Genomic DNA, 20,122 nt, shown 5'->3' with positions numbered 1-20,122 from the left:
GGGCCCCCAAGAGCTCGAGGGGACGCTCAGCAGAGAGGAGTGCCCAGAAGGTGCGCCCTAAGGAGGGGCACCTTTCTTCTAAGACCTCCAAAAAGAGGCGCAGCCCGGACAAGGGCAAGAGCCTGGGGCAGCCCGTGGGGCTAGGAGAGGTCCGTCGGCCCTCCACCCCAGAAACCTTTGAGGCGGCCCGGGACCTCATTCACATGGCTGTGGATGAAGGAGAGGGCCCGGTGCTGCAGGAGCGGACCGCGCCAGCACTGGCCTTAAGTGCCCCCCAGCAGGCTATGGCCGGGTTGTGGGACCCTCTGGGCGAAGGGCAGGCCTTGGCCCAGAAGCAGTTTTTCCCGGTGCCGGGAAGAACACCGGCACCGGAGCCGTGACGAACGCCAGCACCGACCCCGGGCCCCTTCCCGGCGGCGGCGGCACCGGGAGCGAGTGCGCTTGCAGCGCCGATGGCACCGGTGCAGGGTCTGGTGCCGCAGACGGCCCCTTGGGCGGTGCAGGGCCTTGCACCGTACTATGCGCCATCCGCGGTGCCACAGCAGGTGCCCCGCATGGCATCGACGCTGATGCCTCTCCCGGCACCGATCCCTGCTCACACCTTGGGAGCACCAACCCAGCAGCAGGCCGTGGTACTGCAGCACATGGCGGCACCAGTGGGTTACTTACCGGCCTATCAGATGCAGCTGGGCACGGTACCGCTACAGCATGGACCTCCACTTATGCCCCTACCAGCACCACGTGCGGTGCACAGGGGCAAGCCATCGGCCATGGCAGCACAGCGAAGGGTGCAGGCTTCATCGGCCCCTCCCTGGTCAGCATCAGAGTACTCTTTGGAGTCTGAGGCCGAATCGGTGGCATCGGCCAGGTCATCATACAGGTCACGGCCCCGTCATAGGTCTCGCTCATTGGTCAGATCATCTCACCGGGAGCCGGTGGACCAGTAGCAGTGGCAGGGGCAATCTCAGTGGTCATTCTGGACGCCCTGGGCATACCACGAGGCCCAGGGTCCTCCCCCTACGGGGCCGGCGACGGAGTCGTCCCGAAGGAGCAGCACTCCGTCTGCCACCCCCTTGACAGCCCCCCCGCCTGGAGACAGCTCGTCTATAGTGGCGATGCTAAGACCCCCAGTTATTGGTCAGGGGCAGGAGGCTATGTCCCAGCCGGGCTCAGCCTATATGGGCATCTCTGCCCAGGGGGAACCAGAGGCACAGCTCGGCAAGGAGGAGGCAGTCCCCTCAAGGGAGTTCTCGTCATCTTCACCAGATGAGGCCCTGGCCAACCCCGCGCCCCAGCCCCCGTCAATGGACTCCAGGGCACACCAAGAGCTGCTCCGAGGCTGGCGGTCAACCTTGCGGTCCAGCACGAGGAGGTTCACGAGGACCAAGATCCTATGGTGGACATAATAGCAGCAGCAGGCCCTGGTCGAGTAAATAAAACGGTGGACAAACAGTCCAAAACTCTGTGGCTGACGCCGGCTTCTATTGCACTGACCCAAAAGGGGGTCGAGAGAAGGTACTACGTACCCCAAGCAGGGCACGAGCATCTTTTTAACCACCCGGCTCCGGGATCCATAGTGGTTCAGGCTGCAGGGCAGAAGGAGCGCCAAGGTCCTACTCCGAAGGCAAAGGAGCCCAGGAGATTGGACCTACTTGGTCGGAAGGCCTATGCCACGGGGGGCCTCCAGCTACATATAGCTAACCAGCAACTAATGCTGGGGCGTTATGCCTTTAACATATGGGCATCTATGCAGAAATTTGCCAGCCAGCTTCCCCCTGAATCCCGCCAGGAATTCGGGGCCCTGATGGACGAGGGATGAGCAGTGGCGCGTAACTCTCTCCAGGCGGCCTTGGACGCGGCCGATTCGGCAACCCACACTATGGCCACAAGGGTTGTTATGAGGTGTAGTGCATGGCTGCAGGTGTCTGGCATCCCACCCGAGGTGCAGGCCACCATTCAGGACCTGCCCTTTGAGGGGCCAGCCTTGTTCTCGGAGCAAACTGATGCCAAGCTTCATAGCTTGAAGGACTCAAGAGCGACCCTGAAGTCGCTAGGGATACATACCCCGGTGCCTCAGAGGCGCTCCTTCCAGACTAGACCCTACCCTAGAAGGGGGCAAAACAATGACAGGGGTCGCAGGAGGGGCCGTAACAATAGCCACCCTGACCTCTTCAGAGGCAGGCGTAGGGGCCCTCGGTCAGACTCTGAGAGAGGCTCAGGCCCGTCACCCGGTCACCAAACTAAGCCCTCATTTTAAAGGTACGCTGTTCTCGATTTGAAGGATGCGTACTTCCACATTTAAATTTTTCCAAGTCACAGAAAATTCCTACGGTTCATGGTGGGACAGGACCACTTGCAGTTTACGGTCCTCCCTTTTGGACTGTGTACAGCCCCAAGAGTCTTTACCAAATGTATGACGGTGGTAGCCGCGTTTCTGCGGTGGCACAGGGTCCAAGTGTTTCCATATCTGGACGATTGGTTCATAAGGGGCAAGTCTCGAGAACAGGTGTTGGATCATGTCTCAAGGGCCAGGGTTTTGTTCGAGAGTCTCAGCCTCCTCATAAATGAGGCCAAATCATTGCTAGATCCCATGCAAGACATAGACTTTGTGGAGGCCCATCTGGACTCGCCTTTGGGCAAGGCATCCCTACCGAGAGACAGGTTCATGGCTATTCACTCGCTGGTAGTGGGGCTGCAGGAGTTCCCGACTACGACGGCAAGGATCTGTATGAAGCTCCTAGGCCACATGGCGGCGTGCACTTACGTGGTCCAACACGCCAGGCTGTGCATGCGCCCATTGCAGGGGTGGCTCAGGGTAGCGCACAACCCCTTGAGGTCGCTGCTAGATGCGGTAGTGACTATCCCTCAGGACATTCTTCGTTCGCTGGTCTGGTAGAAGGACGAGGGCACGGTGTGTGCGGGGGTCCGATTCACCAAACCGTCCCCGTCAGTGCGGCTGGTCACGGACGCTTCGGACGTGGGATGGGGCGATCACCTAGGCAACCTCAGGACGCAAGGTACGTGGTCAACAGAGGAGGTTCACCTCCATATAAATATCAAGGAGCTGCGGGCGGTCAGGTTGGCCTGCAGGGCGTTCCTTCCCCACTTGCAGGACAGAGTGGTGGCGGTGCTGACAGACAACACTACAGCCATGTTTTATATCAACAAGCAGGGTGGGGCGCGTTCCTCTCCCCTGTGCCGGGAAGCCCTAGATCTATGGGAACTGTATTTACCTGGAGGCATCTCACCTTCCGGGAACCAGGAACGGGCTAGCGGACAGGCTCAGCCGTTCGATCCAGGCACATGAGTGGGTGCTAAGGTGGGATGTACGTCACGGGGTCTTCCAAAGGTGGGGGTTTCCCCGCCTGGACCTGTTTGCAACTCTGAGCAACGCCAAGTGCAGGGAGTTCTGTTCGTACATGGGGTACGGTCTGGGCTCTCGGGGCAATGCATTGCAGGTCAGCTGGCCCAGAAGCCTACTCTATGCCTTCCCCCTCCCGTTCCCTCTGATCCACGACACACTCCTCAGAGTGCAGAGGTTCAGGGCCCAGATCATCCTGATAGCGCCAGTATGGCCTCGGCAGTACTGGTTCACCACCCTGCTGGATCTGACTGTGGAGAGCCCGCTCAGGCTACCCCTAATGCCAGATCTAATCACTCAGAGCTGCGAGGCCGGGGTAGCACTCCACCCGAGCCTACCATCTCTGCACCTAACAGTGTGGTTCCTCAGTGGCTCTTAGTGACGGAGCGAGCCTGCTCCAGAGCAGTCCAGGAGGTCCTCCTAGAAAGCAGAAAGCTGTCCACTAGAGCCCTTTACGAGGCTAAGTGGAAGAGGATTACTTCGTGGCTGGAGGGCAGGACACTCGCTCCAGGTGAAGGGGCGGTTCTGACTTCTTGGAATTCCTTCTCCACCTGTGGAAACAGGGCCTGGCCACAGCCTCCCTAAGGGTATACCTGGCGGCCATAGCGGCTTTCCACGCCGGGGTATACCCTTAGGGAGGTCTATCTTTGCCAATCCCTTGGTTAAAAGATTTCTAAAGGGAATTGACAGAGTGATGCCATATGAGAGACCTCCGGTCCCGGCTTGGGACCTTAACCTGGTCCTGACTGCCCTTATGAAGCCCCCGTTCAAGCCTCTGGCTTCATGCTATTTGATGCACCTGTCCTATAAGGTAGCTTTCCTCGTGGCCATTACCTCGGCCAGGATGGTGTCAGAGCTTAGGGCTCTCACCTCAGAACCACCCTACACGGTGTTTTTTAAAGATAAGGTGAGGTTGCGTCCAACCCGGGGTTTCTTCCTAAGGTTGTCTTGCACTTCCATATGTCCCAGGATATTTACCTGCCAGTGTTTTACCCCAAGCCACACGCGTCGCCCAGGGAACAGGCTCTGCAGTGCCTGGACGTTAGGAGGGCGTTGGCTTTTTATATAGATAGGACACGAGAGTTCCGTAAGTCAACTCAATTGTTTATTTCAGTGGCAGAAAGGATGTGTGGTCAGCCAGTCTCGGCGCAGCGTATATCCTCGTGGATTACTTCCTGCATTCGACTGTGCTACGAGGGCACGGGTAGACCACCGCCGCGCATAACAGCACATTCCACTAGAGCCCAGGCAACGTCGGCAGCGTTCCTGGCCTGCGTGCCGATCTTGGAAATCTGCAGGGCAGCAACCTGGTCATCGGTACACACTTTTGCAGAGCATTTATGCAATTACGCAACTGGCCAGGGAGGATGCTGCCATCGGGAGGGCAGTTCTGGGCTCTGCAGAATGATAATGGAGTAGTTAGTCACCTTCCGACCCCGCCTCCAGAGGGGGGACACGGCTAGGGACTCACCTAATCAGAATGGACATGAGCAAGCACTCGAAGAAGAAGAGGTTACTTACCTCATAACTGTAGTTCTTCGAGATGTGTTGCTCATGTCCATTCTGCATCCCACCCACCTCCCCGTGTCGGAAGGAGCTGGCAAGAAGGAACTGAGGGGGTAGAGGGGCCAGCAGGGATATATATGCACCGGTATACCGGCGCCACTCCAGGGGGCTCCCTGCTGGCCCTATGGATACTGCTAAGGGAAAAAAGCTCCGGAATCTGTGCACGCGGCACGCGTACACCTAATCACAATGGACATGAGCAACACATCTCGAAGAACTACAGTTACGAGGTAAGTAACCTCTTCTTTTCTTCACCCAGAATGCCAAAGCGATCATACTCATAAAGCCAATTGGATTCCAATGATCACCACAATGGGGTGAACCATTATATTTAGCACACCTGTTACAGAAGATGACCAACCTAATAGCATTTCCCACCAGGAGTGATGTCCTGCATCTGCAATAGTTTTAAGTACACGAGTAATTTCTGCATTGTTATGCTGCACTTCAACACGTATTTGTTCTCCTGTCTGTGCACTATACTGTAAATGTGAATGTAACATAGGGTGGATTAACAGTTTTCTTATCATAGTCATATTCATACCCATAGGCATGCGCAGCACATTTCATTAGGTTGTGAACCCAAAGAATTTTTAAAAAGTGTACTTTGACCTCCCCCCCCCATTAGCCATACCCCTGACCCTGTTAACCATGCCCCTGACTCCCATTAGCCACACCTCTGGAGGTAACACTCTCTGGGCAAGATGGACACATGACCAAAAGGTGTCATGTGACTCCCTCCCCCAGGACTTTTCCTACTATCCTCCTACCAATAGGGATTAGTTTGCCCCCCCCCCCAACTCTCCTCATGCAACTATCCTGCAGTTGCATTACCCCAATGTGTGTGACATTAACTTGGGGGCGGAGAGGCTGGAGGAAGTGTTCCCTCTAAGGGTGTGTCTTGACTACAGAGTTTTGTCAACAAAAGTGGACTTTTGTTGACCAAACTATACCTGCGTCTACACTACCGCTGAGTTCTGTTGACATAACGTCGACAGAACTCAGCAGTTTTGTCGACGCTGGTAAACCTCATTTTACGAGGCATAACGTCTTCTGTCGACAGAATGTGTTATTGCATGTAAACTGTCCTTGCATCTACACTGCCATGTCGACAAAGCACCTTGCTTTGTCGACAGAACTGAATGTAGTGTAGACACTCTTTGTCGATAGAAGCTTTATCGACAGTATCTGTCGACAAAACTTCTGTCGACAAAATCCTGTAGTCTAGACGTACCCTAAGAGTTTCCTCCCATGAGCAGAATGAATTTCGTGTTGTGCACCAGTAGTGAGTTCATGTGGCTTGTTTGGATGTGTCACTGTGGCACCCAAGTTATTAATAAATATCTCATAAACCTCTCCCTTTTCCCTCTGCTGCCATGTCCTCCCATTGCTCCATCAGCTCCCCTGGTACCTGCTATCCCCAACCCCTCACCCTCCTCTGCTGTCCTTACTCCTGCCCTTCTCACTGCCCTCAACCTTCCTGAGACCTGCCCCCCTCCACCAGCCCTTCTCTCCCCCCCGGGCCCACTCCCCCAGTAGCCCCACTCTGATCATGTGAGCTACGCCTCTTCTAACACCTCCCTCTACACACCTGCCCTGCCTCTCTCCTCTGGTGCTGGTCCCTCCCCTGCAGGTGTCTGCCCTTCTGCTTCACCCCCAGAATCCCCTGGCACCTGCACCTTCCCTTACCCCTGCACCCTCCTGGTGCCTTCCCCTTCCCTCACTGCCTCTGCCCTCTTTTTCCCTGATGCTCACCTCCTCACCACCCTCTGCCCCCATTCCCTTCATGCCCCTGTGCCCTCACACATGCCTTGTTCCATCCCTGCCTTCCTTATGCCCACTCCTTCTTTCAAGCATTCTCCCAGCACCTCTCTCTCCTCCCTCTAACTCCCAATGCCCTTACTCTCTCCTCTCCCAGCATCACCCTGTCCTCCCCCGCCCCCATTGACACCTGCCCTCCTGCCCTTTTCCTCATTGTCTCCACTTGGCCCCCTGGCATTTGTCTATCCTCCACCCTGTCCCTTGGTGCCTCCCCCTTTCTTCTCCTGACCTGCCGCCCCCTCAGCACAAGCCCCTTCCTCTTATTTCCCCCCCCTCCTCTCCTCCCTTTCCCTTCCTTACCTTTGGCTTCTGCCTTCCAATTCGTGGGGCTGGAGTCAGAGCTGGCCCAAGCTATAGGCCGGCCAGGCCCTAGCTGGGACACCGCGCAGTGCTGCCAGGCTGGGCGGGGGCCTCCCCGGGGTGCCGCATGGTGCTGCTGGGCGAGAGGGGCGGCATCCCCAGGGTGCTAGGCGGTGCTGCCGGGCCGGGCAGGGGGGGCACCTCAGGGGGGCTGTGCAGTGCTGCCGGGCTGGGGGGGCACCTTGGGAGCCATGCGGTGTGGCTGGGCCGGGCAGGGGCGCCCCCAGGTCCATAAGGGGTGGTGCTGCGGGGCCCAGAGTGCAAAAACAGCTCGGGCCGGCCAGCGTGTGTAGTCGAGCCTCAGCTGCTTGTGGAGCTGGGCTGCACAGTGTGAAAGTCCAGGACCTCTATGGTGGCATTCTCGGAAATGCTTCCAGTTCCACGCGCAGGGCCAGGTAGGCAGGCAGAGCTTCAGAGTCTCAATGCGTGGATGAGACGATGGTGTAGGGAAGAGGGGTTTAGATTTATTAGAAACTGGGGACACTTTTGGGAGAGGGGGAGCCTATACTGGAAGGATGGGCTCCACCTAAACCAGGGTGGAACCAGACTGCTGGCACTAAACATTAATAAGGCCGTAGAGCAGTTTTTAAACTAAGAGATGGGGGAAAGCCGATTGGTGCGGAGATGCACGTAAATCGGAGAGAGACTTCTCTTAGAGGAGAATCTGTTGATAGAGATTCTCTAAGCTGTAGTCGGAAATAGAGGAGGGGAGAGGGCAAAACATGGGCCAGAGCTGACAAACAACTGCATACAAAGGAATCCAATGCATCCGGGAAGGGCAGACAAATAACCAGTGGCAAATTTTTAAAGTGCTTGTACACAAATGCTAGGAGTCTGACTAATAAGATGGGTGACCTAAAGTACCTTGTATTAAATGAGGAGATAGACATAATAGGCATCACTGAAACCTGGTGGAATGAGGAAAATCTGTGGGGGACAATCATACCGGGATATAAAATATATAGAAAGGATAGAGCAGGCCGGGTGGGTGGCCGAGTGGCACTGTATGTGAAAGATAATGTAGAATCAAATGAAATAAAAATATTAAGTGAATCAACATGTTCCATGGAATCGCTATAGATAGAAATTCCATGCTCCAATAATAAGAAATTAGCAGTAGGGATATATTACCGACCACCTGACCAGGACAGCGATACTGACATAGAAATGCTGAGGGAGATTAGAGAGGCTACCAAAATAAAGAACTCTATAATAATGGGGGATTTTAATTACCCCCATATTGACTGGATACATGTCACCTCAGGAAAAGAAGCGGAGATAAAATTTCTCAATGGCTTAAATGACTGCTTCTTGGAGCAGCTAGTGCAGGAACCCACAAGGGGAGAGGCAATTCTCGATTTAGTCCTGAATGGAGTGCAGGATCAGGTCCAGGATATAACAGTTACAGGACCGCTTGGGAATAGTGACCATAATATAATAACATTCAACATTCCTGTGGTGGGAAGAACACCTCAGCAGTCCAGCACCCTGGCATTTAATTTCAAAAAGGGGAATTACACAAAAATGAAGAGGTTAGTTAAACAGAAATTAAAAGGCACAGTGACTAGAGCCAAATCCCTGAAAGCTGCATGGAAACTTTTTAAGACACCATAATAGAGGCCCAACTTAAATGTATACCCCAAATTAAAAAACATAGCAAGAGACCTAAAAAAGAGTCACCGTGGCTTAACCACCATGTAAAAGAAGCAGTGAGGGACAAAAAGTTATCTTTTAAGAAGTGGAAGTTCAATCCTAGTGAGATAAATAGAAAGGAACATAAACACTGTCAAATCAAGTGTAAACATGTAATAAGAAAAGCAAAAAAAGATTTTGAGGAACAGCTAGCCAAAAACTCAAAAAGAAATAACAAAATGTTTTTTAAGTACATTAGAAGCAGGAAGCTTGCTAAAAAACCTGTAGGTCCCCTAGATGATCGAGCTATAAAAGGAGCAATCAAGGACGATAAAGCCATTGCGGAGAAACTAAATGATTTCTTTGCTTCATGGCTGAGGACGTTGGGGAGATTCCTGAATCTGCACCGTCCTTTGTGGGTGATGAATCTGAGGAACTGTCCCGGATTGAAGTGTCATTAGAGGAGGTTTTGGAACAAATAGAAAAACTTAATGTTAACAAATCTCTGGGACCGAATGGCATTCATCCAAGGTTCTAGAAGAACTTAAATGGGAAATTGCTGAGCTATTATCTGTGGTTTGTAACCTATCCTTTAAATCGGCTTCCGTACCTAATGACTGGAAGGTAGCCAACGTGACACCAATATTTAAAAAGGGCTCTAGAGGCGACCCTGGCAATTACAGACTGGTAAGTCTAACTTCAGTACCGGGCAAATTAGTCGAAACAATAGTAAAGAATAAAATTGTGAAGCATGTAGAAGAACATAATTTGTTGGACAAAAGTCAACATGGTTTCTGTAAAGGGAAATCCTGTCTTACTAATCTGTTAGAGTTCTTTGAAGGGGTTAACAAACATGCGGACAAGGGGGATCCAGTAGATATAGTATACTTGGATTTTCAGAAAGCCTTTGACAAGGTCCCTCACCAAAGGATCTTGTGTAAATTACATGGCCATGGGATAAGAGGGAAGGTCCTTTCTTGGATTGCGAACTGGTTAAAAGACAGGAAACAAAGGGTAGGAATAAATGGTAAATTTTCAGATTGGAGAGGGGTAACTAGTGGTGTACCCCAAGGGTCAGTCCTGGGACCAATCCTTTTCAACTTATTCATAAATGATCTGGAGAAAGGGGCAAGCAGTGAGGTAGTAAAGTTTGCAGCTGATACCAAACTGTTTAGGATAGTCAAGACAGAAGCAGACTGTGAGGGATTCCAAGAAGATCTCACCAAACTGAGTGATTGGGCAACAAAATGGCAAATGAAATTTAATGTGGATAAGTGTAAAGTAATGCACATCGGGAAAAATAACCCCAACTATACGTACAGTATGATGGGGGCTAATTTGTCTACGACAAATCAAGAAAGAGATCTTGGAGTTATCGTGGACAGTTCTCTGAAAACTTCCACACAGAGTGCAGCTGCGGTCAAAAAGGCAAATAGGATGCTAGGAATTATTAGGAAAGGGATAGAAAATAAGACCCAGAATATCTTACTGCCCCTGTATAAAACTATGGTATGCCCACATCTTGAATACTGTGTACAGATGTGGTCTCCTCACCTCAAAAAAGATATTTTGGCCTTGGAAAGGGTTCAGAAAAGGGCAACTAAAATGATTAGGGGTTTGGAATGGGTCCCATATGAGGAGAGGTTAAAGCGACTGGGACTTTTCAGTTTAGAAAAGAGGAGACTGAGGGGGGATATGATAGAGGTCTATAAAATCATGAGTGGTGTGGAGAGGGCTGATAAAGAAAAGTTATTAGTTCCCATAATAGAAGAACTAGAGGACACCAAATGAAATTAATGGGTAGCAGGTTTAAAACTAATAAAAGAAAGTTCTTCTTCACACAGTGTGTAGTCAACCTGTGGAACTCCTTGCCAGAGGAGGCTGTGAAGGCTAGGACTATAATAGAGTTTAAAGAGAAGCTGGATAAATTCATGGAAGTTAGGTCCATAAAAGGCTATTAGCCAGGAGATAAAATGGTGTCCTTGGCCTCTGTTTGTCAGAGGCTGGAGAGGGATGGCAGGAGACAAATCGCTTGATCATTATCTTCAGTCCACCCTCTCTGGGGCACCTGGTGCTGGCCAGTGTCGGTAGACAGGATACTGGGCTAGATGGACCTTTGGTCTGACCCAGTACAGCCGTTCTTATGTTCTTATGAAAGTCCCGGGTCATGACGTCACACCACGGCCAGGCCTCTCCAGTGTCACCTGTTGCCTGGCGTTTCATGCACTTTCTCTGCCCCACAGTGCCCCATAGATGGCCGCGAGGAATTTAAAGTGAGGGTTTGCAGCGTTCCATCACAAATCACTCTCCTGCTCCAGCAGCCGCTAGCCGGACGGAGACATTAGGGTGTGCCGGGTATACGGCGCACGCCTATGTTCATACCTAAGATTACAGGTGTTACATTGTGATACAGTTGTGGTTTAAACTTCAAGTAATTTACAGTCCATACAGGTACATAGTATTCAAAATCACAACTCTTAATCTTTGTAATGTTACAAAAACAGCTATGAACTAAATGAGTCATAAAATACAATTCCTTATAATCTGTTACTACAGTTGGACAATGACTTCTCACACATACACATTCCTTTCCTGCATATACAACAGCTGATTTTTGTTCAGTGAATATATCAAACATACATCTTTGGGTTCCTTTGTCTTTTACATAGAAACATTCATCCCTTTCTTGTACATTTTGATCTTCACACACATCCCAAATTGTCATGGGGCACGCATTTAAACATGTCAATGGTTTTCCATTGTTGGTTTTCCTTATATGCCCAGGAATGATGATCAGTGGAATACATAATCAAATTTTTTGTGAGTTGTATTTCCATAGGCACCACTGGATAAATATCAATAGTTAGGCTAGGGTGTACAATTACTACAAATGCTTTTAAAACTATTTGATCTTTGTTTAGGGTAAAATTTACCAACTTCCACCAAGCGATTAATTGTCTCTCCCCTTCTGTAACATTTTCCCACAACAGTTTTCTTATTTCCAAAGGAAAATTTCCTTACATAGCTTCCCGGATTATTTGAATGACCAATTGCTGACTTATTTCCTGAGCCTGAGTACAGGCTAATGCTAGAGATACATTTTCTTGTATTGATCCCATAGTTCCTGCTAACAATAACAAATCCTTTTCCCCTTGCTGTTGTCATACTGGCAATATTCTAGAAAATAATTGTTGTCCCATTCCTAATTTTGATAAGGAAGCACTGACAGGCTTTCCCAGCTGTTAGCCGATGGTTAGGGCAGTGTGTGTGTGTGTGTGTGTGTGCTATACACCCGAGACTTTAACTGCTGAGACCGGGGTTCCTTGCAGCGGGCAACCTGGAGGAGGTTGACGAGTGCCCCAATTTTGCCAACTGATGGTTAGGGCAGTGAGTGGTGTGTGTGTGTATACTATACACTTGAGACTTTAATTGCTGAGACCGGGGTTTCTTGCAAGCAAAATTGTTTAAGATGGGGCAGTCTGTCTGGCTACACCAGCTCTTGTATTTCATCTGTCACATAACTCAATTTGTTTTCCAATACTGCTATGTTAGCGGCATCCAGTACTCCAACTCCTAATTCAGTTCCACCCAAAACAGTATCCAATATACCTCTGGGGGTGGTTCTTCTGATGGGTTTGTCAATATACCATAATTGTAGCCAAACTGCCAATCCCTTATGGAATGTCTGTACGTATGGGGCGCATTGAGGTATGACCTTGGACACATTTAACCCAGTAAGGTCCAGCTCAATTTGCTTTAGAGATTGTATTGGTGATATGACTTACTCTCCGTGATCCAGTTTTACCACATATGGACCGTTCAGCGGGTGTCGTCTTGGTTTTTTGCATATCAGACTCAGTGGCAATTATTTTAAAATGTAATATTACCCAGAGGCTTTGCAATACATATTCACCTACTTCAGCAGGGATGTCAAGGAAAACTAATTAGACACTGATATTGTAATTGAACTTTAGGTTGCTTTTCAGCACAATTACCGCCCTGTGTTTCTTTAATCCATTCTGGGGGTCCCAGTTCTCCTGGGTATCCACCTGCCACAGTGTGTTAGTGCAGTTTCCTGATATTTGCAGTAGTTTCCCTGATGGACTAGTCAGGGTGCTGGGCCTTGATTCCCAGATTTGAAGCAAGTGAAACCCTATTAGTATCCTAATGTCAGTGTCCCCTCCTGGCTGCCTTGCAAACCCCATAACCTTCAGTATCCCATATTTTGGAGAGAACACTGGGATCCTAAGTGAATCGACTTCTTGTTTCTGAGTGAGCTTAAGGCAGTCAATGTTATATATTGTGGTCCCATACAATTCCCCTCCATTGTGTTAGAGTATCCAGTCATTAATGACAACTTAGATTGTGATGGGGCTTCTAGTGACAGCCCACCAGTTATGTTATGGTAACGGGTGAGGAACTGGATAAGGGTGGGCATGTAAATTAACATTCCTTGAGCCCTAGGAACTGGGGTAAAGGTTTGTGTCCCTATAGCGTGGAAGGGTTAGAGAAATTTGTGCAGGTAACAAATTTGGTGGACAATGTGGGTATGTGACTCCAGGGCTTACCTTTAACAGCTGCTGTTTTCTTCAGTCTGGCTACAGAAGGTGGCTTTGGTTCAGGCCTAGCACAGGCCTTCCAACATGGCTACAGAAAAGCCATATTGTTAAAGACGCATTGGAGAGGGTCCAGAAGAGGGCAACCAAAATGATTAGGGGACTGGAGCACATGACCTATAAGGAGAGACTGAGGGATTTGGGTTTGTTAAGGCTGCAGAAGAGAAGAGTGAGGGGGATTTGATAGCAGCCTCAACTTCAACAAAGACGGGTGATGGTGGTTGGGGACTCCCTCCTAAGAGGGACTGAATCATCCATCTGCCGTCCAGACCTGGAATCTCGAGAGGTGTGCTGCTTACCGGGAGCTTGAATTCAGGATGTGACTGAGAGTCTTACAAAACTGATCAAACCTTCGGATTGCTATCCCTTCCAGCTTTTCCATGTGGGAACTAACGATACAGCTAAGAATGACCTTGAGCAGGTTACTGCGGATTATGTAGCGCTGGGAAAAAGGATCAAAGAATTTTAAGCTCAAGTTGTGTTCTCATCCATTCTCCCTGTTGAAGGGAAAGGTCTAGGTAGAGATCGAATTGAGGAAGTAAATGCATGGTTGCGCAGGTGGTGTCGGAGATAGGGCTTTGGTTTCTTCGACCATGGGACTCTGTTCAGGGCACAAGGATAGTTAGGAAGAGATAGGATCCACCTAACCAAGAGAGAAAGGAGCATCTTCACAAGCAGGCTTGCAAACCTAGTGAAGAGGGCTTTAAAGGAGGTTCTTTGGGGGGCGTTGACCAAAGCCCTGAGGTGAGTGGGAAAGTTGGATACCGGGAAGAAATGCAAAGAGGAATGAGCAACAAAGGAGGACCCCTGATTCTAATGGAGAAGGTAGGGCGAACAGCTGGTTATCTGAGCTGTTTGTACATGAACGCAAGAAGCCTGGGTAACAAACAGGAAAAATTAGAGGTCCTGGCTCAGTCCAAGAACTATGATTTGATTGGGATAATAGAGACTTGGTGGGATGACTCACATTGTGGCTGGTGTCTACTACAGGCCACCAAATCAGGTGGATAAGGTAGATGAGGCTTTCTTCAGACAACTGAGAGAAGTTTCCAGATCGCAGGCCCTGGTTCTCATGGGGGACTTTAATCACCCTGACACCTGTTGGGAGACCAATACAGCAGTACATGGACAATCCAGGAAGTTTTTGGAGAATGTTGGGGATAACTTCTTGGTACAAGTGCTGCAGGATCCGACCAGGGGCTGTGCGCAGCTTGACCTGCTGCTCACAAACAGGGAGGAACTAGTAAGGGAAATAGAGGTGGGTGACAACCTGGGAAGCAGTGATCATGAGATGGTAGATCTCAGGATCCTGACCAAACGAAGAAAAGAGAGTAGTAAAATACACACCTTGGACTTCAGAAAAGCAGACTTCGACTCCCTCAGAGACCTGATGGGCAGAATCCCCTGGGATGCTAACACGAAGAGGAAAGGAATCCAGGAGAGCTGGCAGTATTTTAAAGAAGCCTTATTGAAGGCACAGGAAGAAACCATCCCGATGCGCAGCAAGAGATGCAAATATGGTAGGAGACCAGATTGGCTTACTAGGGAAATTCTTGGTGAGCTGAAGCACAAAAAGGAAGCTTACAAGAAGTGGAAACTTGGACAAATGACTGGTGAGGTATATAAGTGTATAGCTTGAGAATGCAAGGGAGTTATCAGGAAGGCGAAAGTGCAATTGGAATTGCAAATAGCAAGGGATTTGAAGGGTAGCAAGAAAGGTTTCTACAGGCATGTTAGCAAGAAGAAGCTGATCAGAGAGTGTGTGGGGTCCTTACTGGATGAGGGCAGTAACCTAGTGACAGATGATGTGGGGAAAGCTGAAGTACTTAATGCTTTCTTTGCCTCTTTCTTCATGGACAGGGTCAGCTCCCAGACAAATGCACTAGGTGACACAATATGGGAAGAAGGTGGACAGCCCTTGGTGGGGGAAAGAATAGGTTAGGAACTAAATGTACACAAATCCATGGGTCCGGATTTAATGCATCCAAGGGTACTGAGGGAGTTGGCAAATGTCATTGAGGAACCTTTGGCCATTATCTTTGAAAAGTCTTGAAGATCGGGTGAGATCCCAGATGATTGGAAAAAGGCAAATGTAGTGCCCATCTTCAAAAAAGGGAAGATGGATGATCCAGGGAACTATAGACTGGTCAGTCTTACCTCAGTCTCTGGAAAAATCATGGAGGGGATCCTCAAGGAATCCATTTTGAGGCACTTGGAAGAGGAGAAAGTGATCAGGAATAGTTAGCATGGATTCACAAAGGGCAAGTCATGCCTGACCAATCTTATTAGCTTCTATGATGAGGTAACTGGCTCTGTGGATAAGATATATCTTGACTTTAGCAAAGCTTTTGATACGGTCTCCCACAATATTCTTGCCAACAAGTTAAGGGAATATGGATTGCATAAATTGCAGAAGAGAAGATGGATAGAAAGCTGGTTAGAAGGTCAGGGCCAACGGGTAGTGATCAATGGCTCGATGTCAGGTTGGCAGTCAGTTTCTAGTGGAGTGCCCCAAGGATCGGTTCTAGGACCGGTTTTGTTCAACATCTTTATTAATGACCTGGATGAGGGGATGGATTGCACCCTCAGCAAGTTTGCGGATGACACTAAGCTAGGGGGAGATGTAGATAGACTGGAGTGCAGGGATACGGTCCAGAGTGACCTAGACAAATTGGACGATTGGGCCAAAAAAAAAATCCGATGAGGTTCAACAAGGACAAGTGTAGAGTCCTGCACTTGGGGCAGAAGAATCCCAAGTATTGTTATAGGTTGGGGACTAAATGGCTAAGTAGCAGTTCTGCAGAAAAGGACCTGGGGATTACCGTGTATGAGAAGCTGGATATGAGTCCACAGTGTGCCCTTGTAGCCAAGAAGGCTAATGGCATATTAGGGTGCATTAAGAAGAGCATTGCTAGCAGATCCAGAGAAGTGATTATTTCCCTTTATTCAGCTCTGGTGAGGCCACATCTGGAGTATTGTGTCCAGTTCTGGGCCCCCAACTACAGGAAGGATGTAGACGCATTGGAGAGGGTCCAGCGGAGGGCAACCAAAATGATTAGGGGGCTGGTGCATATGACCTATGAAGAGAGGCTGAGGGATTTGGGTTTGTTTAGTCTGCAGAAGAGAAGAGTGAGGGGGGATTTGATAGCAGCCTTTAACTTCCTGAAGGGAGTTCAAAGAGACTGGAGAAAGGCTGTTCACAGCAGTGATGGATGGCAGAACAAGGAGCAATGGTATCAAGTTACAGTGGGAGAGGTCTAGGTTGGATATTAGGAAAAGCTATTTCACTAGGAGGGTGGTGAAGCACTGAATGGGTTACCTAGGGAAGTGGTGGAATCTCCATCCCTAGAAGTTTTTAAGTCTCGGCTTGACAAAGTCCTGGCTGGGTTGATTTAGTTGGGATTGGTCCTGCCTTGCACAGGGAGCTGGACTTGATGACCTCCTGAGGTTTCTTCCAGCTCTGAGACTCTTTGATTCTATGATTCTGTGAATGGAAAGTTGCCATAACGATAATAGCTGAGGGCTTCCCTATCATGCTGGGAACTCTCAGCAGGCAAGGGGTGTTGGCAGAGTTAGGAACACACCGGACTAGGCCAGTGGTAGAGCTGTTTTTGTATACTACCGCCGACAATGATCTGTATCGGATACTTCAGAGGAAAGTGCAAGAATCCCTTAATAGGCAGTTACAGTTCTTCCTTTAACCTCCCATAGTAAAAAGAAAACTTAAGTCCTGAAGCAGGGGAGATGATATCCCTTCCACATTGAGATTTTTGGTTTTATTTAAAGAAAAGCCACTCATCGAATATCTTTTCCATCCTGAGCCCTCACTATCTTTGCATCTAGAAGCCATTGCTGCTTTTAGTCTAAACTTGTATATTAAAAACTAGCTAGATGTTTGGATTTATGGTATAGGTTGCCTAGATTTCCAGGCCATTTATATGGAGTGCAGTGAGGCAATACAGCTGTAGATGTATTTGTTGTGAAGGCCAAGACTATAGCAGAGATCAACAAAGAACCACAGATTGAACCGCTCTAGTTTGGGGCTCTGGTCCAGCATTGTCAGTGACCCTATTGGTGCTCTGGGACTGGAGCATTCATGGAGGAAAAACATTGCAGCAGGACCTTAGTTGTTGCTGGACTAGAGACCCAGGCCAGCATCTGGGAGAGGAGTCCCAGGGCCAGGCTGACCTTGGAGCTCAGTAAACAGGGCCAGAGCCTGCCTGGGATAGGCAGCTAGAAGCCGGGAGTGGAGGGCTGCCGGCTAGGAGTCAAGCTCAGCAGCCAGGACTGGGGTCAGGGTCAGTGGGGGGTACAGCCCAGGGGCTCATGCTGGCAGTCAGGGTTGGAAGCTAAGGGCTGCTGGCGAAAGGGAGAGAGCAGAACCTGGCAGCTGGGAGTAGAGTCCCAAGGGTGCCAAACCAGGGACGTTCAATCTGTAGATACATTGATGGAGGGTGGGTCTATCAGGGTTATTAGCCAGGATGGGCAGAGTCAGTGTCCCTAGCCTCTGTTTGCCACAAACAACAGGAATGGGCACCAGAGGATGAATCACTTGAAGTTTATCTGTTCTATTCACTGGCATTGGTCATGACTGGAGGACAGGATCCTGGGCTGTGATCTGACCTAATGTGGACATTCTTGTGTTCCTATTTGTGTCAAGGTCTATTTTTTTAATGAGTTGGAGCTGTCTGAACTGTTTGCAATTCATATTATTTAGCCAAGTTTGTTACATTTCAGATGTCTTCAGTGTTCTGCTTACAGTGTGGTTGTGAATCATTCAGCATGTGTTCGGCTAATTGGGCTTCTCTAGTTTCTCAGAATGACTCTTTTTTGCTTTGCATAAGGAGACATTTTGTTCCCAGTTGGGTGAGGGAGATTGGTTGCTGCTGGCCTAAAAAAGGCAGAACACTCTGCATCACCATCCAAATAGCGGCTTAGAATGTTAAAAGCCTATTTTCACCTGTCTGATATAACAGTGGTAATGTTAATAGAATGCACTTTTTGGTCTCCCCAAAAGTGTGTGTAACCACATCAGAAGTCAATGTCTGCTTTCCCTTGGCATCCATCCTCCAGCTTTACTGACAGCTAACTGAGCACAAACTTTCATTCTGTGATTGTTAAACAACACATTTGCCTAAGCTAATTAAACCTCTCTCTCTCCCCAAGCCCTTATCTAATGAACAGTGACAAGGCTTGGAGGCGGAGGTTTGTGATCCCTCAACTTTGAGGTACCAGATAGAAAGGCATTGGAAAATAAAAACCTAAACAATAGTGGATCTCCAGATCTAATCTTTAGTCATGTTTCCAAAGGTACTTATGGGATCTGTGTCTTATACAACTGTTGCTGTAGTGTAAGCTTCTCATGTCAATAAAGTATAATTGTACCGGATTTGTAGGCCACCTACACTGACAGGAATATTAAGAGTACTTACACTGCACATCCCCCTAACATGGGTATAAATAGCTAGTGTACTTCTCAGATACATTTCTCAATCTATTGTCAACAGCCAAGCCCTAAGATACAACTGGATTTGCTCCAATCCCACAGACAGAGACAAACACCTACTGGATCTATATGGAACATTCTTAAAACTGAAATGCCCACCTGGAGAAGTGAAAAAACAGATCGACCGAGCCAAAAAAGTCCCCAGACACGAACTACTTCAAGACAAGCCCAAAGGAGAAAACTACAGAACTCCTACTACTTCTCATCACCTACAGCCCCCAACTTAAACCCCTCCAACACATTATCCACAATCTAGAACCTATCCTGGAAAACGACCCCTCACTCTGAAGCCTTGGGGGAAAGGCCAATTCTCGTTTACAGACAACCCCCTAACCTGAAACAAATTCTTTCCAGTAACCATGCAACACACCTCCATCATAATCATCCAGGAACCCACCCCTGCAATCAGCTCTGGTGCCAACTCTGCCCACACGTAAATACCAGCTATTTCATCACTGGACCCAACCACATCAGCCACCAAATCAGAAGCACATTTAATTGCACGTCCACTAATGCGATCTAAGCCATCAAATGCCAGCAATGCCCCACTGCGATATATATTGGCCAAACTTGGATAGTCTCTATGGGAAAGAATTGGATACAAATGAGATATACGAAAAGGCAATACACAAAAACCTGTTGGAGAACACTTTAATCTGCCTGAACACTCATTAAAGGATCACCAAGTCGCTGTTTTGTTTCAGACCAATTTCTCAAGCCAAATACACAGAGAAGGTTTGGAAGTTAACTTCATTCACAAGTTTAATTCTTATGCAAATAGTTTGAACTGGGATATCAGCTGGCTCGCACATTATCTTAATGACTTAACCAACCAATTAAGGTGCCTAATGGTCCTTATCAACCTCTTGTAACTATTTAGTCTTTAAGGTGCTACTAGACTATTTGTTGTTTTTAAAGTTTTTCCTGTTACAGACTAACTCGTCTGCCCTTCTGAAGCTTATGTACTCACTGTGTCTCTCTTTTTCTTCCTCCCCTCTTTTTTTTCCTTTTCTCCTTCCCCCTCCTCCTTCCCTTCTTTATTCTGGGATCAGAACTTCTAACACTCCAGTCATCTGAAGAAGTAGGTTGTGCCCACGAAAGCTTATGATGCCTTTAGTCTTTAAGGTGCTACTAGAGTATTTATTTTTTAAGTGTAAAGGTAGGCACTACTTAGCCAAGTAAAGTAACAACCAACCCGTCCCTTTGGGTGTATACCCTATGTGGCTCTCTATTGGCGCAAGCGTTGCCTCCCCACCTTTG

At 48.8% G+C, this 20,122-nt stretch overlaps 1 protein-coding gene across 1 annotated transcript in view; it reads left to right on the top strand.

Annotated features, from left to right (window-relative positions):
* CNBD2 (cyclic nucleotide binding domain containing 2) overlaps positions 1-20,122 on the top strand; it is a 53,139-nt gene that overhangs the window by 16,193 nt on the left and 16,824 nt on the right. The window lies entirely within an intron of this gene.

Source organism: Pelodiscus sinensis, chromosome 7 (assembly GCF_049634645.1).
Source record: "Pelodiscus sinensis isolate JC-2024 chromosome 7, ASM4963464v1, whole genome shotgun sequence".
Classification (NCBI taxonomy): domain Eukaryota; kingdom Metazoa; phylum Chordata; order Testudines; family Trionychidae; genus Pelodiscus; species Pelodiscus sinensis.
The sequence above is the reverse complement of the archived record's forward strand: the minus strand, read 5'-3'. Positions and strand labels throughout refer to the sequence as shown.